This window comes from Schistocerca cancellata, chromosome 9, assembly GCF_023864275.1.
Source record: "Schistocerca cancellata isolate TAMUIC-IGC-003103 chromosome 9, iqSchCanc2.1, whole genome shotgun sequence".
NCBI lineage: Eukaryota > Metazoa > Arthropoda > Insecta > Orthoptera > Acrididae > Schistocerca > Schistocerca cancellata.
The window spans coordinates 289294085-289316424 of NC_064634.1; the positions used below are offsets into that span (position 1 = coordinate 289294085).

The following is a 22340-nucleotide window of genomic DNA, read 5'->3' on the forward strand; positions in this document are numbered from 1 at the left end:
ATACGAAAAGTAACTTTTAAAACTTCGTGTGGGAAATTTCGACGCCAGCTGATACCTACCTACGGAAATAATGACCGTTGCTTAGCATGTGCTTGTACGATGCAAAAGCACAGTCGGTGCTAAGATTAATAGAAGCGGAGTGGCAACGTTGCAATAGGAACGGAATTGTTAACAAAAGATTGGTATGTGGGGTAATATATTACCCCACGAATTTAGTTAAGCTTTGATTTCCACAGAGTCTGCAGCTCGTGGTCGTGCGGCAGCGTTCTCGCTTCCCGCGCCCGGGTTCCCGGCTTCGATTCTCGGCGGGGTCAGGGATTTTCTCTGCCTCGTGATGACTGGGTGTTGTGTGATGTCCTTAGGTCAGTTAGGTTTAAGTAGTTCTAAGTTCTAGGGGACTGATGACCATAGATGTTAAGTCCCATAGTGCTCAGAGCCATTTTAATCATAATTTCCACAGAGCAATTAATACACTGACGGAAGGAAAATCGCAACACCAAGAGGTTTAGCGACGTAAATGAAAGTTGGTAGGCGTGCTTTTACATCTGAAAAATTATGTCTATTAAAATTCCGCGCCATTAGCATAAGAGTGGCGCTAGTGGCGGTCGTTGCCGTTAGTTACCTTTGAGACTGGACGTGGTGAGTTGATGTTAGTCAAGAAGGAGGAAGTATAGTAGGGCTACGAGAAGCTGGATGTTCCTTCTGTGATACTGCAGAAAGACTTGACAGGAATGAAGCCATTGTACGTGAGTGCTGGCAGCGGGGGTCGCGAGAATGTACGGTCGCAAGAAGACCGGGCCGCCGCGTGCCACTACGGAGAGGGAAAACCATCGCGTTCGTTGTATAGCTCTGGCGCATCGTACTGCATCTGCAGCAACAATTTGAGCAGCAGTTGGCACCACAGTGACACAACTAACTGTAACAAATCGGTTACTTCAAGGGCAGCTCTGAGACAGAAGCCCTGTAGCGTGCATTCCACAAATCCCAAGCCACCGCCAATTACGATTACAGTGGTTTGAAGCAAGAGCTCACTGGAGAGCTCTGTTGTGTTTTCTGATGAAAGCTGATTCTGCCTCGCTGCCAGTGGCGGCCGTTTGTTGGTTAGAAGGAGGTCAATTTTTGAGGACCTGCATCCAACCTGTCTGCGGGCTAGACACACTGGACCTACACCTGGAGTTATTCAAGCACCCTGACTGCTAATTTGGACGTCAGACTGGTAATTCGGCTTGTTGTTCTGCCATTCATGAAAAGCATTCCGTGCGGTGTTCTCCAACAGCGTAACGCTCTCCCACAAACACTGTTGTAACCCAACATGCTGTCCAGAGCATGGACATGTTACGTTGGCGTTCTCGATCGCCAGACTTGTCTCCAACAAAGCACATATCGGACATCATCGGACAACAACTCCCTCGACATCCACAACCAGCATTAAGCATACCTATATTGACCGACCAAGTGGAACATGCATGGAACTCCAACCCACAAACTGACATCCCGTACCTGTGCAACAGAATGAGTGCACGTTTTCATGGTTGCATTCAACATTCTGGCGGTTAATCGGTTATTAATGTGCCAGCATTTCACATTTTCAAATGGCTCTGAGCACTATGGGACTTAACTGCTGTGGTCATCAGTCCCCTAGAACTTAGAACTACTTAAACGTAACTAACCTAAGGACATCACACACATCCATGCCCGAGGCAGGATTCGAACCTGGGACCGTAGCGGTCACGCGGCTCTAGATTGTAACGCCTAGAACCGCACGGCCACACCGGCCGGCATTTCACATTTTCAGTGGCTTATCTCGCGCATACATTAATCTGTGTTCTTGCTTAAATATGTTACCTAGACACGCCGGCCGTTGTGGCCGAGCGGTTCTAGACGCTTCAGTCCGGGACCGCGCTGCTGCTACGGTCGCAGGTTCGAATCCTGCCTCGGGCATGGATGTGTGTGAGGTCCTTAGGCTAGTTAGGTATAAGTAGTTCTAAGTTCTAGGAGACTGATGATCTCAGATGTTAAGTCCCATTGTGCTCAGAGCCATTTGACCATTTGTTACCTAGACAAACGTATTCCCAAAATTTCGTTAGTCTACATTAATTATTTTTTGAGGCTGCCATTTTTTCCCTTCAGCCTATGTTAAGTTTCTTTAAATAAATAGTCATTAAGTTTTGCAGAGTACTTATAATAATAACAGCTGAGGATTAGCAGATCAATAATATTGAACATAGCTATGATATATTGGCGTTATTATTAGCATACATAAAATGAAATCGGGTATTAGTGCTGACATTTCTGTTGGTGGTGAGGATGATGTGCTGAACAACATTACATCAGTATGTTCAAACGTGTGTGAAATCTTATGGGACTTAACTTCTAAAGTCATCAGTCCCTAAGCTTACACACTACTTAACCTAAATTATCCGAAGGACAAACACACACACCCATTCCCGAGGGAGGACTCGAACCTCCGCCGGGACCAGCCGCACAGTCTATGACTGCAGCGCCCCAGACCGCTCGGCTAATTCCGCGCGGCATTACATCAGTATTTTTGTTATTTGATGACTAATAATTACAGCTCTCACAAGTCGTGTGTTTTTACGTTGGATAGTACTTCCATGTGCGAATGACATAAGCAAGCCAATAATACTTATTTTCTCCTAGGCGGCAGGGCATATGTTGAAGTATGAACGGGTGGAGTCAAAATGATTGTCTATACTGCCTGGCATCGTTCGCTTCACGGTCCAGGTATGGCTACACAGAAAACATCAGGTCTTATAGTTTGTTATGTGTTCGTGGGAAGGCTATCGAAGGAAAAACGGATTTGTTTACATATTAAGGTACGACATACAAAAATATCTGCATTTGTACCCATTAAACTTTGTATTTATCAAGGTTAGCATCCCTGTTCATAGCCACTTCCACTAAGAAGCGACGAAATTTGCTGTGGGAGAAGCAGTGAACATCTAAGGCGGCCTTTAAGCAGAATTCGCTGGTCCTTGCTTTGATTGGAGACATTATCAAGTGAAGCTGCAAAATTTCACCGCCTTGTTTTCTGCGTTGCGCTCGTCGTGTCACACACGCAGATACAGTTCGCAGGGCCCACACAGCTAGAACTGTGTCAGTAAGACAAGCGATAGGGCCGCTAATAGCTGCGTCCGACCGCCGCAGTGCCTAAGTGGCCATCCCGTCAGCGACGTGACAGGAATCCGCGGCCGGACAGCAGTGCCGGCGGCGTAGCTCGTAAAATGCCGGTCACGCGTCTAAACGGAAACAGAGCTGCCCCGCTTCGACCTGCGCCGAAGACTTACGGCTGTGTGGTTGAGGAGATTTTCCTTTTTTTTCCCTTTTTCCTGCCCTGCGGTCCAGAAACAGCGCTCGTTCGGAGCCACTCTCGGAGAGCCGACAATCTGAGCCCAATTTGGGCACCCGGCGCTCGGCGCAGCGCGGCGCGTGCGATAGCGATAGGTCGAGAGGTCGACTCGGTCGTCGAGCGCCGAAGTCGATAGCGCTGGCGGAGGAGGCGGGAACTCGCTGGCCGCCAGACTCCAGCGGCGGTGGCGGCAGTAGAGCGGCGACCGACGCTCCAGGCAGACGCAGGGCGACGCAGTGAGTACCGCCGCGTAGAACGCAGCCTCGCCGCTCGCCCGCTCGCGCGCGCGCTGCCGATGCCGACGGAAAATGAGCAGAAACGCTCGAAAGACCAACTCCAAAATACCAAACTGAACAGTGCCCATTGTCCATAAATGTAATCATGGCGCATATGCGATGATGATCCACACAGTGAATCACACCGAATACGAAAACTCGGATAAAGCGAAATTAAGCAGCGGACCAGACAAAATGCTATGTCATTTCATAGGCTTTGTTATTCTTTAAACATGAGAGAAAAACCACTTTTCACGAAAAGATTTCACTCTCTGCTTTCTGCAATCGCAGCGCCACCCACGTCTGTTAGCCGTCTTTTTTTCGTCAGACTGAGGAAAGTAAACAATACTTGCTACTTTACCACTTGTTTTTGGGTAATCCTATTTCGTTCTGCTTTCGAATTCCATGATGGATGTGTCGAATTAATTGAATTGTGTGTCGAAATTAGTGAATTTTCTGTAAAAATCGTTTCACGTCTTATTTTTAAATATATTCTTTTACGCACAATGATGGAGAATTGGGCAAAGTTTCTACAGTTTCACTAGATGCATTTATTACTATCGCCGATAATGTAGCGTGTACAGCGTGGCTTCTGACACACGAAAATTTTCGGAGATCGTTCAGATCTTAAAAAATTACATTTTTGTGGACGAAATTAACATTGCAGTTTCTTTCCTCACACAGAAACGCAGAACACCGCGAAACGTATGTGCAGTTAGACGCGCATTCGAATGGCGAAATGAATATAACGATGGACCATTCGTGGAAAATTTGATACTGAAAAGTGACTACAAAACATGCTAATGGTTTTTCTCAAAGAACTTCCAATATACTGTGTGTATATACACAAGTAAATTTTGGAAGGAAATCTAATTATGCTAGTGTAATAAAGATTGACGAGATCTAAAATATAGATTTTTAAAAAATTCGTTGCATCCATTGTTTAACACAAAATATTTAACACTAAACATACTTCGGTATCCACAGTTTCACGTTAAACGTTCTCGCTGTATTTATTTTTCATTTTATTAGCACGAACTTGGTCGAAAAAGGGGTTGACCTAGAAACACAGTTTTACGGGAGACAGTTCTTGAATAATTCTTAAGTGAGTTTAATTAAAGTTGTGTGACTCCGTGAATGGAAATAGCCCGTCGATCTGATGTCACTTCTGATGCAAATAGTTATCAGAATATTTCAGGTCTCATACACATTTACATTATAAATAAGCCATATTTTATTGGATAATATTTTGCAGTGCTGGTGTACCAATACGTCTGTTAACAAAACTATTTAATCATTTGTGAGGAGTGATTTAGTTATTGGCATTACAAAATTTCACGAGTCCCTCTCTAGTTTCTATGATACCATGACAAAGTTGGTGGCGATGTGTCCTATGTTTATCCAGTAACGCACGTAATCATTGCCACGTGGTGTTAAACCAGCTAAGGAGATCCTTTGTAAATAAACCTCTCGTGCAAAACTATGTTGTTAGATCTTTGAAAACTAACACGTTTTTCTTTTTTTAACTAACTGGCCATATTCGGCGGTAACGAATTGGTAAAAGGTGAATACCGATAATCCTGAGTTACTGGAATTTCTCTCTCCTCTGGATTTCGACTGTGTGAGTAATGGAATTCAAAAGTATATCTTCATTGTTGGAAAGCCTGTCTCTAAGAGCTGTGCTGGTAAGTGTTACTACATGAAGCGTGTTACCCACGGATATCGGAACCACTATTTTAAGTATTAATTCATTAACTGCCCTTGTGAGCGAGTACACTATTCATGAAGTAATCATTGTGTGGATATATGTTTGCCTATGATACTTAACATTCTACAGTCACTTAAACTGAAACGTATAATCGGAATAAGTAAATCGGTTTTTCTCTCTTGAATAATTGCACTTTGTAACTCTCAGTGTTTCCGTCTGCAAATGTAAAGACTTTTGATGAGCACGTTACATTCGAAACGCAGTGCCACCAAGAGCGTTTTGTAATGAAAATATGCATTCAATTATTGTCATGAAGTGCATACTGTCCTTTTTTCACGTAACAGACGAAACCGCATATGACCTGACGGGACGGCCTTCACCTGTTGCTGAGATATATGAGGAAATATTTTAGCGGTAACTGCCACTTTTGTAAGTTAAGAGCGAGTGGAAAACTGAATAGCAAATGTGTTGAATAATTAAAGTCAATTAACGGTAGGCGAAAAATGTTTTACGTAATTACAAATTGTAGCTGAGAAAGCAGATTTATTGCTGTTTGCACACAAACACAGCTAGCGATTGTCGCGTGTGAATACTCCGTATTTTCTTTCCTTCGTAGGATGCAGTACGTGCTTCATCACAAATTATGTTTTGCTGCATGGTCAAAGAGTCTATATCATTTCAAGATTATGCATCAAAAGTGGACCTTCGCGCAGATATATTTTCGATACGGCTTGTTAGCAGATGTGATGTAGCTAACAGTCTTGGAGTTCAACGATGGTGATTGTAGGTCTCAAATAAAATCAGTGAAGCATATGGACACGGATTCTATCGAAAACTGGTCCATGATCGTAGAACACTATTTCCCGTTGAGGTCGCAGGGAGAGATTTTTCCTAGTAACCCTTATGTAAAATGCTGTGAATATTTTTCAACATTTCGTCTAGTGCTATATAAATTTCATAGTAGGTAATTCACTTGTGTTTCGGACGCTGTTTGGCAAAGCTAGTGTATCAATATTATCCTATGTAGCACTTAATCGTTTGCAAGAAACACGTACTGTATTTGCAATCATTACAAAATTTAACGCGCTCTTCTCGCTTCTGGAACAGCATCTGTAGCTTGGTGAGCGATATGTAGTTCATGAAATTGTGATGTACAGTATCGAATGCGCTGAGACTTGAAAAGTATTTGATTGAAAGTATACGTTTCAGAATACATTTCAGTCACAGCACGTAATGGCTTGACCGTCCTTGAAGAGTTGGCCACAAAGGAAAATGTCCTCTTATTTTAACACATAAGATATTTGTTCTGTCGTTTTCAATGGTAACTAACTGGTAAAACTGCCTTATTCTGGATTCTGGAATATTTATATTTGACTTTTTACCGCTGGGAAATGATATGAACCACAGAAAGCGGATCGGTAGATTCTTTGGTGCTGTAGGAAATATGGTAGGCGTTCGACATCCGACACGAAGATTAAACTGTTTACAGTCAGAATCTTACCTGTTACTATCACATACAGATTACGTATGTTAGCGACGCTCTTCAGTCAGGCAGCTTTCCTCTCCGAAGTTAGTTTTCTTCCAGCATTAACTACACTTAATTGTCGATTTCTGGCATGGTGTAACATGTCATGCAGAAGTAAGTGTAGTCCTGTCATTCTTTTGGTGTTTTATTGTTGTTATTTTGGTTTAAAAGTCTAAAACGTGAAGAACAGGACGCTCCGGATCTAATTAATAGCTAGGGTCCTTTCGTCCCTATAATTGCTCTAATATCGTGTCTGCTTACGGTATTTGTTGTTTATGGCTGCTTCTAGAAAGCTTTTCTCCCTTTACTTTTCTTCTTTACTCTCCGCATTTGACGTAGCCTAGTAGAACTACAAGGTCTGTAATAGTAAAATTTTGCTTTTGGTGCAAACGGACATTTCTCAAATGGAATACTTGGCTAGCCACATAAATTTTTATTTGTACAGGTTTAAAAAACTGAAGTGATCATAATTTGTAGCGTAAAGATGGAAGGAGGATTAGTGTTTTAACGTCCCTTCGACGACAACGTTATGAGAGTTGGAGTATCATCGCGGCTTGGGGACAGAAATCCACTGCGCCTCTTGCACAGGACTGTCCTTCCTGAGCATTTGCCGTAAGCCGTTTAGGTAATCTACGGAAATCCTAAATCTCTATGAACGTACGGGGTTTCGAATCGCGGTCCTCGTGACTACCAATTCATTCCCTTCCACTGTGCCATCTCGCTCGGTAGTATAGTGGTCCAAGCATTTTTATGGAGACGTGATTCTTTAAACTTATCCTCTTATGTTGCATTTACTTAATTGTCTACCATAAACATTAGGTTGATACCTAAGTTCGTAGCGTTTTCCCATAAGTTTAATAAACACAACAGATGCTCATAAGGTAGACTTTAATCATCAAAAATACGAGGGTAATTCGAAAAGTAAGGTCTCCTATTTTTTTATAAGTACTTAGACCTGTTTATTTCTACAATGGTTTACATCGGTTTACAGCTTGAAAAAAAATGGCTCTGAGCACTATGGGACTTAACTGCTATGGTCATCAGTCCCCTAGAACTTAGAACTACTTAAACCTAACTAACCTAAGGACATCACACACATCCATGCCCGAGGCGGGATTCAAACCTGCGACCGTAGCGGTCGCGCGGCTCCACACTGTAGCGCCTAGAACCGCTCAACCACTCCGGCCGGCTACAGCTTGAACATTTAGCTATTTTTCGACATAATCAACATTTCTGTCGATGCATTTTTGTAGACGCTGTGGCAGTTTCTGTATGCCCATGTCATACTAGTTCGTCACCATGCTTTTCAGAAAGTTATGAACCTCTTCTTTGACCTCGTCGTCGGAGTTGAATCACTTTCCGGCCAAATGTTCTTTTAACCTAGGGAACTGGGCGCCAAGTCAGGACTATAGGGTGGTTGGATGATTATGTTCCACAGAAACTGTTGCAGGAGAGCAACGGTTTGCCGAGCGATGTGTGGGCGAGCGTTGTCATGGACAATGTGTACCCCCTTGCTCAACATTCCTCTTCTCCGGTTCTGAATTGCCCGTTTGAGTTTTTTCAGAGTCTCACAGTACCTGTCATCGTTAATTGTGGTCCCAGAGGGCATAAAGTCGCGTAGAAGGATGCCGCCACTGACGTGATTGTTGCTTAGTCTCAGGTGTAAAGTGGTATGCCCAGTTTTCACCACCCATGACAGTTGAGTCCAGAAAGTTGTGATGTTTGGTTGCAAGGCGGTTTAGAAATGCGCAGGAAGCATCAACTCTTTGCCGCATGTGGTCGTCAGTCAGCATGCGTTACACCCATCTTGCCGGCCGGAGTGGCCGAGCGGTTCTAGGCGCTACAGTCTGGAGCCGCGCGACCGCTACGGTCGCAGGTTCGCAGGTTTGAACCATTTGAACACCCATCTTGCGCACACCTTCTGGTAGTTCAATGTTTCCGTTAAAATTCTGTGAGTGGTGCTTCGGGAAACCTCAGGAACCAACGTGCAGAGATCATACAGGGTGATCCTCTTATCTTCACGCATGCTTTCCTCAATCTTCGACACTGTCTCCTCAGAAATTGACGGTCTCCCGCTCCTTTGTCGTCGTGAATTTCGGTCCGACCAGCTGTAAACTCTCTACACCACTTACGAACATTTTTGACATCCATGCACGACTCACCATACACTTCCGTCAACTGGCGATGGATTTCAATCGGCGCAGTGCCCTTTGCGTTCAAAAACCGCATAACTGCTCGCAATTTGCACTTTGCGGTAACATCCAACAGGAGCTCCAATCTCAACGGCTGCCAAGCCAAAACTGAGCGCCTCATCGCGGCGTGCGCATGTTTACACACAGCGCGTGAAGCACTCATAACAGTGTGACCAACTGCCACATAACAGAGTTCTGTACTTATAAAAAAATAGGAGACCTTACTTTTGGGATTACCCTCGTATAATCTCTTTCACTATTTACAACAGTCGCCCAATGCAGGGGTAACATTTCGATTCCGCGACTGTAGAAGTCACGAGGTTTTGTGGCAAAGAAATCGTCGAGCCATGTTCGGAGCCCACTTTTATCGGGAAATGATGTTCCTTGAAGGCTGTTAGACAGGGAGCGGCGACGGTGAGAAACTGAGAGCGCAAAATCAGGTGAAGAAGGTGGGTGCAAAATGATTTCCAAACCAAACTCTTGTGCGAGGTGCATTCAAGTTCTAAGGCCTCCGATTTTTTTTCTCCGAACTGGAAAGAGATAGAAACATGCGCATTGTTTTAAAATGAGGCCGCGTTCATTGTCAATACGTACCAGAGATGGCAGCACCGTACGGCAGATGGTATTTTACTGCCAGCGGCGAGAATGAGAACTGTTTTAAATACTTAAAATGGCGACGTTTTCCTTACTTGAACAGCGTGCAATAATTCGTTTTCTGAATTTGCGTGGTGTGAAACCAATTGAAATTCATCGACAGTTGAAGGAGACATGTGATGATGGAGTTATGGATGTGTCGAAAGTGTGTTCGTAGGTGGGAACAACCTCGGGCTCGCAAAAGCCGGTCTGACGACATGATCGAGAAAGTGGAGAGAATTGTTTTGGGGGATCGCCGAATGACTGTTGAACAGATCGCATCCAGAGTTGGCATTTCTGTGGGTTCTGTGCACACAATCCTGCATGACGGCCTGAAAATGCGAAAAGTGTAATCCAGGTGGGTGCCACGAATGCTGACGGATGACCACACGGCTGCCCGTGTGGCATGTTGCCAAGCAATGTTGACGTGAAACGACAGCACGAATGGGACTTTCTTTCCGTCGGTTGTGACAATGGATGAGACGTGGATGCCATTTTTCAATCCAGAAACAAAGCGGCAGTCAGCTCAATGGAAGCACACAGATTCACCGCCACCAAAAAAATTTCGGGTAACCGCCAGTGCTGAAAAAATGATGGTGTCCATGTTCTGGGACAGCGAGGGCATAATCCTTACCCATTGCGTTCCAAAGGGCACTACGGTAACAGGTGCATCCTACGAAAATGTTTTGAAGAACAAATTCCTAAATGCACTGCAACAAAAACGTCCGGGAAGGGCTGCGCGTGTGCTGTTTCAACAAGACAACGCACCCGCACATCGAGCTAACGTTACGCAACAGTTTCTTCGTGATAACAACTTTGAAGTGACTCCTCACGCTCCCTACTCACCTGACCTGGCTCCTAGTGACTTTTGGCTTTTTCCAACAATGAAAGACACTCTCCGTGGCCGCACATCCACCAGCCGTGCTGCTATTGCCTCAGCGATTTTCCAGTGGTCAAAACAGACTCCTAAAGAAGCCTTCTCCGCTGCCATGGAATCATGGCGTCAGCGTTGTGAAAAATGTGTACGTCTGCAGGGCGATTACGTCGAGAAGTAACGCCAAAAAAAATGGTTCAAATGGCTCTGAGCACTATGGGACTCAACTGCTGTGGTCATCAGTCCCCTAGAACTTAGAACTACTTAAACCTAACTAACCTAAGGACATCACATACACCCATGCCCGAGGCAGGATTCGAACCTGCGACCGTAGCAACAGCGCGGCTCCGGACTGGAGCGCCTAGAACCGCACGGCCACCGCGGCCGACAAGTAACGCCAGTTTCATCGATTTCGGGTGAGTAGTTAATTAGAAAAAAAATCGGATGCCTTAGAACTTGAATGCACCTCGTGTAGTATTTTTTTGTCAGCAGAATGCGGGCGGGCGTTTTCGGTGAGTAGCGTCACTTCACGCACTCTTCCTGGTCGTGGGTCTTGGATTGCGCCTGCAGTACTTCTCAGTTGTTGACAATATATGTCAGCAGTGATGTTTTCACCGCAGTTAAGCAATTCGTAGTACACCACACCGTCGCTGTTTCACCAAACGCGTAACGTTCTCTTTTGTGGATGCGTGCAGGTACCATATTTGTACAGTGTTGCTTTGTTTGGGCTCAAACATCCCTTTCTTTTGCTTAGGATAAAGATACCATTTCTCATCACCTGTAACAATACAGTATAGGAATTACCGGTCCACGAGCCAATTGATGACTAGCAAGCAGAGATGCACGTATGGCCACTTAAAGCATGTGATACCATACACCCGATATTTGAACCTTCCCCATTGCATGCAAACGTCCCACGAATGTAGAATGATCACAGTTCACCACATTTGACTGTTCTCGAGTACACTGACGTGCACCATTGTGGATTAATGCGTTTAAACAACCTTCATCAAACCTCGAAGGGCTTCCTGAATGTGTAGTATCACTAATGTTCAAAACGGTCCTGCTTAAAACGAGAAAACCATTTTTTTGCCATAGTCTGTCCAATGACATTATCCTCATACACGGCGCAAACGTTTCTGGCTGCCTTTGCTGCTGTAAACCCTTTACTGAACGCAAACAGAAAAATAAGTCGGAAATGTTCCGATTTCTACATTTGGCACTCAGTTTTATAGCATACTCATCTCCACTCACTATCTCCCAAGAGAAAAAGACAGTACGGAAACCCACGTGGCAAAAGTGAACTACAAATAAAAGATGACAATCGATAAAACGTATAGCAACCGGAATACCAACAAGCAAATCAAAAAGGCCATGATCTTCTGCACCAAACTATTAAGTATAGAAGTAAGTGTTAAAGAAACCAGCAACCAGTGTAACGTCTGTATAATTAATTAAGCAAAACATTTAATGTATCATATGAAAACTAGTGGTGTAATAACAGAAAATTAATAAATGAGGATAAATGTAAGCAGAATGTCAAATAAATAAAAATTAATTATTTTTGGAGCTATTTTCCTTCTAAGGAGAAAATGACTATAACATTCGTGTTTATCTCGTGAAGCTACCCCAGGGTAAGTACAAAACAGTTTCCGTAAGTGATCCAGAACAGAGATATGAAACATTATGCAAGCGCGTGACGTTTAGAAGCAGTTTTGGGAGCGAGCGCGCAACTCGTGCTAGCTCGCTTCATTTCATTACTCAGTTACTGATGCTGAAAATCAGTGCAACATATCCCAATATTTTTGTCTTCAAAATATAAGTATTCAGCATTAACCTTGTACTCCACTCCCCCCCCCCCCCTTTCTTGTTGTTGCTATTGTCCACTATGGTAAACTCTTTTCAGAAGATTCGAGAGGAGTAAGATTTAGAATAAACTTTTTACTTATCGTTTCTCGCATAGTTGGCCCCAGTTCTTCATGTCTGGGGGTCTGATACCTGAAGCTGAAATTCTCACATTTTAGGCTCTCATGGTGCAGTTGATCTAAATAATTTTGAAGAATGTCATTGATGAATGTTTGTTTTTCCAATAATTTATTGTTTCACATTTTACTGTATCACACTGTCTTTTGAATTTTCACATTAACAAAACCGAAATTACATTGTTCGACCAAAATAAAAAATTACTTCCGATCACATCAGAGGCATGCTTACTACTATTTCACTCTGCGGTAATAACAATGTCCCAAGGGGATTACAAATGAATTTCTGTTAGTTCGATTACTATTTTATTATTTCATAAATGAATCCAGAAATAGATGTAATAAACAGTACTAGATTGCGTAATTAATAATAGAAATTTTAAGTGTGTCAAATATTTGATAATTCCAAATTTCCCCTAAAAAAAAGAAGAAAAAAATAACTTTACATTCAGAGCTAGTGCATATCGATTGTAACAACTAAAATAAGGTAATTCTTTTCATAAATTTTAGCTTCAAATACAACATATTGTGAAACTTCCTGGCAGATTAAAACTGTGTGCCGGACTGAGACTCGAACTCGGGACATTTGCCTTTCGCGGGCAAGTGCTCTACCAACAGAGCTACCCAAGCACGACTCACGCCCCGTCCTCACAGCTGTACTTCCGCCAGTACCTCGTCTCCTACTTTCCAAACTTCACAGAAACTCTACTGCGAACCTTGCAGAACTAGCACTCCTGGAAGAAAGGATATTGCGGAGATCTTGCTTAGCCACAGCCTGGGGGATGTTTCCTGAACCATTCTGGGAACATATTGTGTATAAAATTACATGAAATTTTTCAGAAAAACAGCTGAGATAATATTGGCCTGTCCAAAATTCGAAAAATATTTATGGTATCGAATACTACTGTTAAGGAAAAGTAATGCTAGAGGAGGATGACCCTTTACAACCTCCACCAAGCGCATCGCTGTACAATATTAATTACGTCCACCAGGTTTTTTTTAAAAAAAATGGTTTTATCTCCGCTTCAGTTGAAGGTCGTAAAAATCTTTTTTTATATTTTATATTATTTTATATCATCAATGTCTATCTTTAAGAATTATTTTCATAAAATAAAAACTGCGACTTCCCAACAAGAGTGTAAGTTTTTCGAAATCATATTATCATCCTTGCAATTAGTAACATCATAAAAATCATGTTATAGCACCGTAGCACACCTGTTTGTGAAGTGAATAATCAAATGGTTCAAATGACTCTGAGCACTATGGGACTTAACATCTGAGGTCAATAGTCCCCTAGAACTTAAAACTACTTAAACTCAACTAACCTAAGGACATCACACATATCCATGCCCGAGGCAGGATACGAGCCAGCGACCGTAGCGGTCGCGCGGTTCCAGACTGAAGCGCCCTGAACCGCTCGGCCACACCGGCCGGCAGTGAATACTCCTAAAACCCTTACACTAGGACCGTCCGCTGAGAATATGTGCCCAATTAAACGTTTTTTTTAAACGTTTTGTCTCGAAAGAATGTTTTTCGTTTCTTAAGTTAGTACTTTTTTGACTTACCGCAGTAAATATCATATAGTGAATGCGATTTTTAACGATTTTGTCGAAATATCTGTGAAAGTAAGAAGGTAATCGATACTTGTAGAAAAAGCAATCGATAAATCTTTGTACGCCTTACAAGTTTCTCATTTAACATTTTTTCTGTCCGACCTCAAATTATTACTTATTGAACAAAAACCTTTTTTCAGCTTTGCGGAGTTTTATGACCATGTTCGACATTTTGGGTCGAGTTTTTATGAAAAAGATGCACTATTTGTAGTTGAATCTCCTATAAGTTCAAATTTTTTTGGCTTCAGTTAATGATTTTTGCAAATTTAACATTAGGCCGTCACTGAATGCTTGAATATACAGGATAAAAGTGAAACCTAACATAACAGAGAAACCGACTAGCATTTCAAAAATTTAACGCATCTAATTATAGAATAATTTTATTTTCTTTCAATAATTTTCTCAAAAGTACATGATGTTTGGAGATTAGTTATACAAAAGTAACATTTACTTACGAAAAGGGTAAATAACGTACAGAAATCTTTGACACAGCACTGAAATGCAGTATATCTTTAGGTTTTATTCACGTCTTACACTGTTAGTTACCGATACCGGCTAGGTGGCAAGAGTGATTTAGTTATTCCAGCAGTCACTATGAAGTCGTATAACGGTGTGCTATAGTTCAGAGTCAGTTCAGGACTAAACATCACAAGTCACCACCTCAAAAACAAACTGTTATTAATTCGTACAATCGTTTCACCGAAACGAGTCGTCTACCACATAGGACACCTAGCTGGAGCGTCAGGACTAACAATGTTAAGCGGGAATAAAACTTGAATATATACTCCATTCAGGGCTGTGTCAAACATTTTTTTTCGTTATTTACCTTCCCCTCAATTACAGGTTACTTTTGTGTAACTAGTTTTCAAACATCCTGCAGACTATCGCCCGTTCCATGCTGGAGCATCATCTTACTGTCGTGAAAATTTCTCAAGGTCACTCACCTTTTTAAGCTCCTATCCTTATGGGTGCAAAATAATGTTGCTCTCTTCGACACGAACTATATGGAGAAACGTATACAACTGCTTTGGAGATTCGTTTCGCCGAATGTTTACTCAGAAGGGAGTACAGTTAGTCATTAAGTACCAGAAAATGCTGCCTTCACTCTGTCTGCAAGCGGAATAGGAAAGTGACTGATAAGCGATGATGATGTGTGGGATGCACCTTGAAGTGCCGTACGGAGTATGTAAATGTGGATTTTACGGAGTGTACAAACCATACACCTCAACATTGTTACTGGTGCTGATTTGCTGTTCTCCGGTACTGGGAACATTGTTAATTATGAAATGCGCTTTTGTTGTCACGTGGCTTAGAGTTCTAGCCACAGAAGGAATACAGCAAAATAAACTTTGCTAAGATTAAGCGGATCAGACTTGTTTGCTTGTGCACCGTACTAGGTTACATGGCTTTTTGTTTGTTGTCTCGACACTGCGTCATTTGCGTACAGAGTCTTAAGTAACCACACTGCGGAATTAATTATTCGTAGCTGAGAGGTACAGCACGTGTATGTACTGTAGCTACGCACGAAGCTATTATAAAAAGTAGATGACAAATAACATGTAGTATACGATAACAAACGGGCTTCCATTTGACATTAAACAATCCCATTATTTCCAGCTGTCGTTGCATTCCAGCTTTCTTCGTGGCACTGTTAACACTGTTGCGTACGGGCCAATTTTAATATCTAATTAAACTAACTATTTTTGATGTTAAGGTTATAAATGTTGATAAATACTAACTCCTTATTTGAAAAACGTGTCAGTTGGTCGATGGCTTCCAGAATTGAGCCATTAAGTTGTAATCAAGTGGTTGCGCGAACATCACTTCTATTTGTAATCATCTTAGCGAAATGACGACGCTTAATGATAGACATAAGTCAACGAAAAATGTTCTGTAAGCAACATAGGTTGCAAAGAGTGCTTGTCATGAGTGATCATTACAGCTGGAGCTTATGACGAACCGTGTGTGGCAGTTGCAAAATGGGCTGGTGCAAATGGCTCTGAGCACTATGGGACTTAACATCTGAGTTCTTCAGTCCCCTAGAACTTAGAACTACTTAAACCTAAGTAACCTAAGGACATCACACACACATCAATGTGCGAGGCAGGATTCGAACCTGCGACCGTAGCAGTCGCGCGGTTCCGAACTGAAGCGTCTAGAACCGCTCGGCCACACAGGCCGGCGTGACAGTTGCAGTTTGCACACAAATCATAGCAGTTCGTTTGTTTCGTGAGTTGGTGTGAGCTGTCATCAGCCTTGATCTGATTGGCTATACACTGAAACTCTAGTTTTATTTACCCATTTTATTTCACTGTATTTCTGCGTCTAGCACTTTTTCACTATCACATATTTTTAAATAGTAAATTAGACATATATCGTTGAACAACAAAGCGCGAAACTGACGGGCTAATGTAAGAATTTTGTTCTTTTCGCAAAGTTTAAAAACAGGTTAATACTATTGTTAGTATTGATCATATGTTATCAGTAAAATCGACCGTGATCTAGTCTTAATCGACTTAGAATATCCGTGGAATAATCCACTCGCTATAACTGGATCATGTAAACGGGCCTGGATCAGGCTGATAATTTGTTCTGCGGTTAGTTTCATTTCTGCGATTTACGTTTACGGTAAAATTATTAAGCAGAACTGAAAAATCCCTACTTTTCACTTAATGTGAATGGATTTCAGTTATCATGACGCAATGTTCAAAAATGTTCAAATGTGTGTGAAATCTTATGGGACTTACCTGCTAAGGTCATCAGTCCCTAAGCTTACACACTACTTAACCTAAATTATCGTAAGGACAAACACACACACCCATGCCCGAGTGAGGACGCGAACCTCCGCCAGGGCATGACGCAATGAAGTGTGCTTAAAGTATTACGGCAGCGAATAGAAATAAGTGTATTGTGTTATAGAGTGTGCTGCATATCGAACAGTACTATGTGAATACTGACCTTTCTTTTAAGGAAAGTCATGTCCTCAACTATAAATCTCACAACCAAATAAATGTAGTTTGATATCCATGTAAGGATCCTGATGTTAAGGACAGACCTACTCAAAGATCGCATAAAACTACTCGTGACGCAGTGAAGTGCCTCAAGATATGTCAACGAAGGAAAAAAGTATCGCCATATGAGATAAGCATTGAATCTCGTTGACAGCGAGAAAAGTAAAGATTAAACACTTACCGAATCTGAGTTAGGAGAAGGGAAGAAATAACCTGCTATCTTGTTTGATGAAGCACATTTGCTACCTGCACATAGCGAAACTGCAAATATTCTGAATCAGTGTTGCCGAATGGTGGTGCGAACCTCGGTCCTCCCACGCCCACTGCGCGATCCCGATCAATGCTTTGATTGTGTCTCAAAGATGGAGCAGGCAATTCGCAGCTACTGATCGTCATGGAACTGGTAAGAGCTGTCGAAAGACGACCCAAACTGGTGTAGCGTTTCTGCTATTTGGCGGTTGAGATTAATTAACTGCTTATCTGTTCGCACACTCCCGTTACCTGAGCGCTCAAATAATAATTCCGTTTCGACTCGTGTGGAACGTCCAGCAACATGGGATATAATAATCAAAACTCCATAACATGCGCAACGAGCATTAATTGAAACTGCCTGTTTATTGCCTTAAATAGACATTGCCGGAAAAGTCGTAGTATTCCCTTTTAGAAGCATCCAGTCCAATCAAGATTTATTGTTGCAACAGTGCATATGGAGTACATGAAATGATTAAATTTACAGACCAATAACACCAGCGATTCTGAGGTACCAGCTGTGCTGAAACACTCTTATTAGTATGTAGTGTAGCCTCCGCGGGCTGCAATGCAGGCGCTTACTTCGGCATATCACACAGATGGCAAATACTAACCTGGGATACGTTACGCCACTCCTGCTCGATGTGTTGACTTAGTTCTGTAAAAGTTGTTGGTTGACGAGTCGCACATGTCGCCTCTCGTTCCATCATACCCCACGCGTGCTCGATTGGAGACAAGTCCGGAGATCGTGCTGGACATTTAAGCTGCTGCACGTCTTGCAGAGCACGTTGAGTTTCAAGGGCAGTGTATAGGCGAGCATTATCCTGTTGGAATAACACATCACCTTCCTGTTGCAAAAACAGCAAAAGGCGGAGCGAACAATATACTATGTCTACCGAGTGCTAGTTAGCGTCCCCTCCAGGAACACCGAAGATGAACGAAAGCTGTAGCTTATCGCACCTCAGACCATAACGACTGGGATGGGACCAGGTCTACGTCGTACGCGTAAACGACCATCACTTGCGAGCAGGCTAAATCTGCTTTCACCGCTGAAGACCACGGTGCGCCATTGCATCTTCCAAGCGATCCCCTGATGGCACCAACCGAGACGTGCACGTCGTTTGATGTTGTGGCGTGAGTAGAAGGCGGGGTACAGGTGCCCGTGCCCGGAGTACCACTGCTAATAACCGGTTCGCAACAATTCCTATCGACACGTCTGCGCTCACAGCCGATCTTATCTGTACTGTGCTGTACGATCTACTACTGTAGACCTTACAATGCGACGATGCTGATGGGTGTCTGTGCTGTGTGGACGTCCAGAACCTCATTGGCGTGTGTGAGAATGTTCACGGGACTACTGATACCGCATCTCATGCAACTTGTGTGGCAATTCTCCAAAAGGACCATCTCGCCACTCGGAAGACCACAACTTGATCACTCTCAAACTCGCTCAGCTGGCTAGAGGATGGAGTGCATCACCATGGCACGCTTGCCTGAGTACTTCGCACGTCTGCATCACACTGAACCTTCTGGCTGTGAGCCTTCTTTATTAACAGACAGACAAAGATGGCGCTCTGGTAGCTATGCCACTACGCTACCTATTGGGGGAGGACGTTGAAGTCATTATCATTGTATCTACTATCCCCCAGGTGTCATATGCCGTCATCGCATCAAAATCGACGTTGGCAGTCCAAGAGTACTAATTTTTTTCCAGCAGTGTATCTACGTTGTTGGGTAAAATTCTGCCCTGCGCAAAAATCTACAGTTCAGAGCCACTAGAGTCTCTGTGAAGTCCAATGAATGCGTAGTTTGTGCTTTTTCCGCGAAATGTTGCGGACGGACCAGCAGTGGGTTCAGTTGGGGGGACGAAGCAGCCGGGAATGGAGCGCCAGTGAGGCGCGGACAGCCAGTACTTGCCGACTGCTGGCCACACACATGAATTGCCTGACGGAAGGAGATTGGAGCGGGAACGACCGCCGTTTGGTCGTTGGTTGGTCGTCTCATTGGGCATCGTGTATTTGGCCTTTTGGCCGTTTATGGGTCGGTTCCTTCCATGTGTAAAGATGTCGGGTGCCCAATGGTCAAGTGTTCCCTCTGCTTGGTTGGGTCCGAGCCAGTGTGTCCGGGTCGTCGTGTCTCAAGAGTTCCGAACGGACATCAAGGAGTTGGGATGAAGCTCCAGTGAGGTCTGCACAGCCAGCATTCGCCCGACCGCTGGAGACTCATATGAACTGTCCGACGGAAGGAGACTTGAGCAGGGACGACCGTTGGTTGGTCACTCGGTCGGTCGTCTCATTGGACGACATGTATTTGGTCTTCTGATCGCTTCTGGACCCCGTCAATTGATCATCTTGCGGGACTTTGGTCGGTTCCTTCCTTGTGCAGGGATGTCTGGTGGCCAATGAGCCGTTGTTCCCTCTACATGCTTGGATCCGAGCCAGTGTCTCCTGGACGTCGTCCGTCCGAAAGGACTCGGGTTGGACTTCCAGTGAAGTCTGCACAGCCAGTACTCTCCCGACCGCTGGCGATACACATGCACTGGCCGACGGAAGGAGACTTGAGCAGGGATGACCGTTGGTTGGTCGTTCGGTCGATCGTCTCATTGAGCGACGTGTATTTGGTCTTCTGACTGCTTCTGGGCCCCTTCAATTGGTCATCTTGCAAGACTTGGGTCGGTTCCTTCCCTGTGCAGAGATGTCGCGTGGCTAATGGGCAAGTGTTCCCTCTGCTTGGTTGGGTTCAAGACAGTGCCTGGGTCGTCGTGTCTCCCAGTTCAGAACGGACATAGAGTTGAGTCGGGTTGGAGCTGCAGTGAGCTCCGGACAGCCAAGACTCGCCCGACCGTTGCCAGCACTCATAACTTGAGTGGGGACGACCTTGGTTGGTCGTTCGGTCGGTCGTCTCATCTTATGACGTGTATTTGGTCGCCGATAGCTTATGGAAACACTGTGTGTGTGTGTGTGTGTGTGTGTGTGTGTGTGTGTATGTGTGTGTGTGTGTGACTTGTCATTTCTCCTCGTTGTTCCACGGTGATTGGTTTTAGGATTGTCGGAGTTCTTGGTGCATTCATATTAAGTAAAACTCTAGCACTGCATATCAAATATCAGATCAGTAATCACACTTCAGTACTGTCACTCAAATACAGGGTTATTACAAATGATTGAAGCGATTTCACAGCTCTACAATAACTTTATTATTTGAGATATTTTCACAATGCTTTGCACACACATACAAAAACTCAAAAAGTTTTTTTAGGCACTCACAAATGTTCGATATGTGCCCCTTTAGTGATTCGGCAGACATCAGACCGATAATCAAGTTCCTCCCACACTCGGCGCAGCATGTCCCCATCAATGAGTTCGAAAGCATCGTTGATGCGAGCTCGCAGTTCTGGCACGTTTCTTGGTAGAGGAGGTTTAAACACTGAATCTTTCACATAACCCCACAGAAAGAAATCGCATGGGGTTAAGTCGGGAGAGCGTGGAGGCCATGACATGAATTGCTGATCATGATCTCCACCACGACCGATCCATCGGTTTTCCAATCTCCTGTTTAAGAAATGCCGAACATCATGATGGAAGTGCGGTGGAGCACCATCCTGTTGAAAGATGAAGTCGGCGCTGTCGGTCTCCAGTCGTGCCACGAGCCAATTTTCCAGCATGTCCAGATACATGTGTCCTGTAACGTTTTTTTCGCAGAAGAAAAACGGGCCGTAAACTTTAAACCGTGAGATTGCACAAAACACATTAACTTTTGGTGAATTGCGAATTTGCTGCACGAATGCGTGAGGATTCTCTACCGCCCAGATTCACACATTGTGTCTGTTCACTTCACCATTAGGAAAATGTTGCTTCATCGCTGAAAACAAGTTTCGCACTGAACGCATCCTCTTCCATGAGCTGTTGCAACCGCGCCGAAAATTCAAAGCGTTTGACTTTGTCAACGGGTGTCAGGGCTTGTAGCAATTGTAAACGGTAAGGCTTCTGCTTTAGCCGTTTCCGTAAGATTTTCCAAACCGTCGGCTGTGGTACGTTTAGCTCCCTGCTTGCTTTATTCGTCGACTTCCGCGGGCTACGCGTGAAACTTGCCCGCACGCGTTCAACCGTTTCTTCGCTCACTGCAGGCCGGGCCGACCCGTTGATTTCCCCTTACAGAGGCATCCAGAAGCTTTGAACTGCGCATACCATCGCCGAATGGAGTTAGCAGTTGGTGGATCTTTGTTGAACTTCGTCCTGAAGTGTCGTTGCACTGTTATGACTGACTGATGTGAGTGCATTTCAAGCACGACATACGCTTTCTCGGCTCCTGTCGCCGTTTTGTCTCACTGCGCTCTCGAGCGCTCTGGCGGCAGAAACTTGAAGTGCGGCTTCAGCCGAACAAAACTTTATGAGTTTTTCTACGTATCTGTAGTGTGTCGTGACCATATGTCAATGAATGGAGCTATAGAGAATTTATGAAATCGCTTCAATCATTTGTAATAGCCCTGTATCTTCAGACTACCTATTAGAACAACTAAATAGTGCATAACCCACTTGAGACATATTCATGAATCAACATAACGCGCAATGCGCCTTGTAATTCCGTGTCTATATCTGTAAATACATGGGTTGGACAAAAATATGGGAACACGAGAAACGCCATATATTAACATGCCTAAAACGGTGTAGGCAGACCATTGATATTCTAAACACCTTCCAATCGCCTTGGAATGGATGAATACAGAAACCCTTACGGTTTTTTAAGGAATGTTGTACCATTCTTTCTGCAAAATAGTGCCATTTCAGGTAACAGTGATGGAAGTGGCTACCGACAACACACCCTTCTCTCGAATGTTGACGACAAAGCCTCAATTAGAAATGCGACACTTCATCCTCGTGCTCACAAATCCAGTCCTTGACGATATGTTAA

General features: G+C 43.7%; 1 long non-coding RNA gene across 1 annotated transcript in view; it reads left to right on the top strand.

The window, feature by feature from the left end:
- The first annotated feature begins 3526 nt into the window (after positions 1–3526).
- The window catches only part of LOC126100607 (uncharacterized), a 563386-nt gene continuing 544572 nt past the window's right edge, over positions 3527–22340 (top strand). Inside the window, exon 1 of the long non-coding RNA XR_007522186.1 lies at positions 3527–3606. This is a non-coding gene — a long non-coding RNA (uncharacterized LOC126100607). The remainder of the gene's footprint in view (positions 3607–22340) is intronic.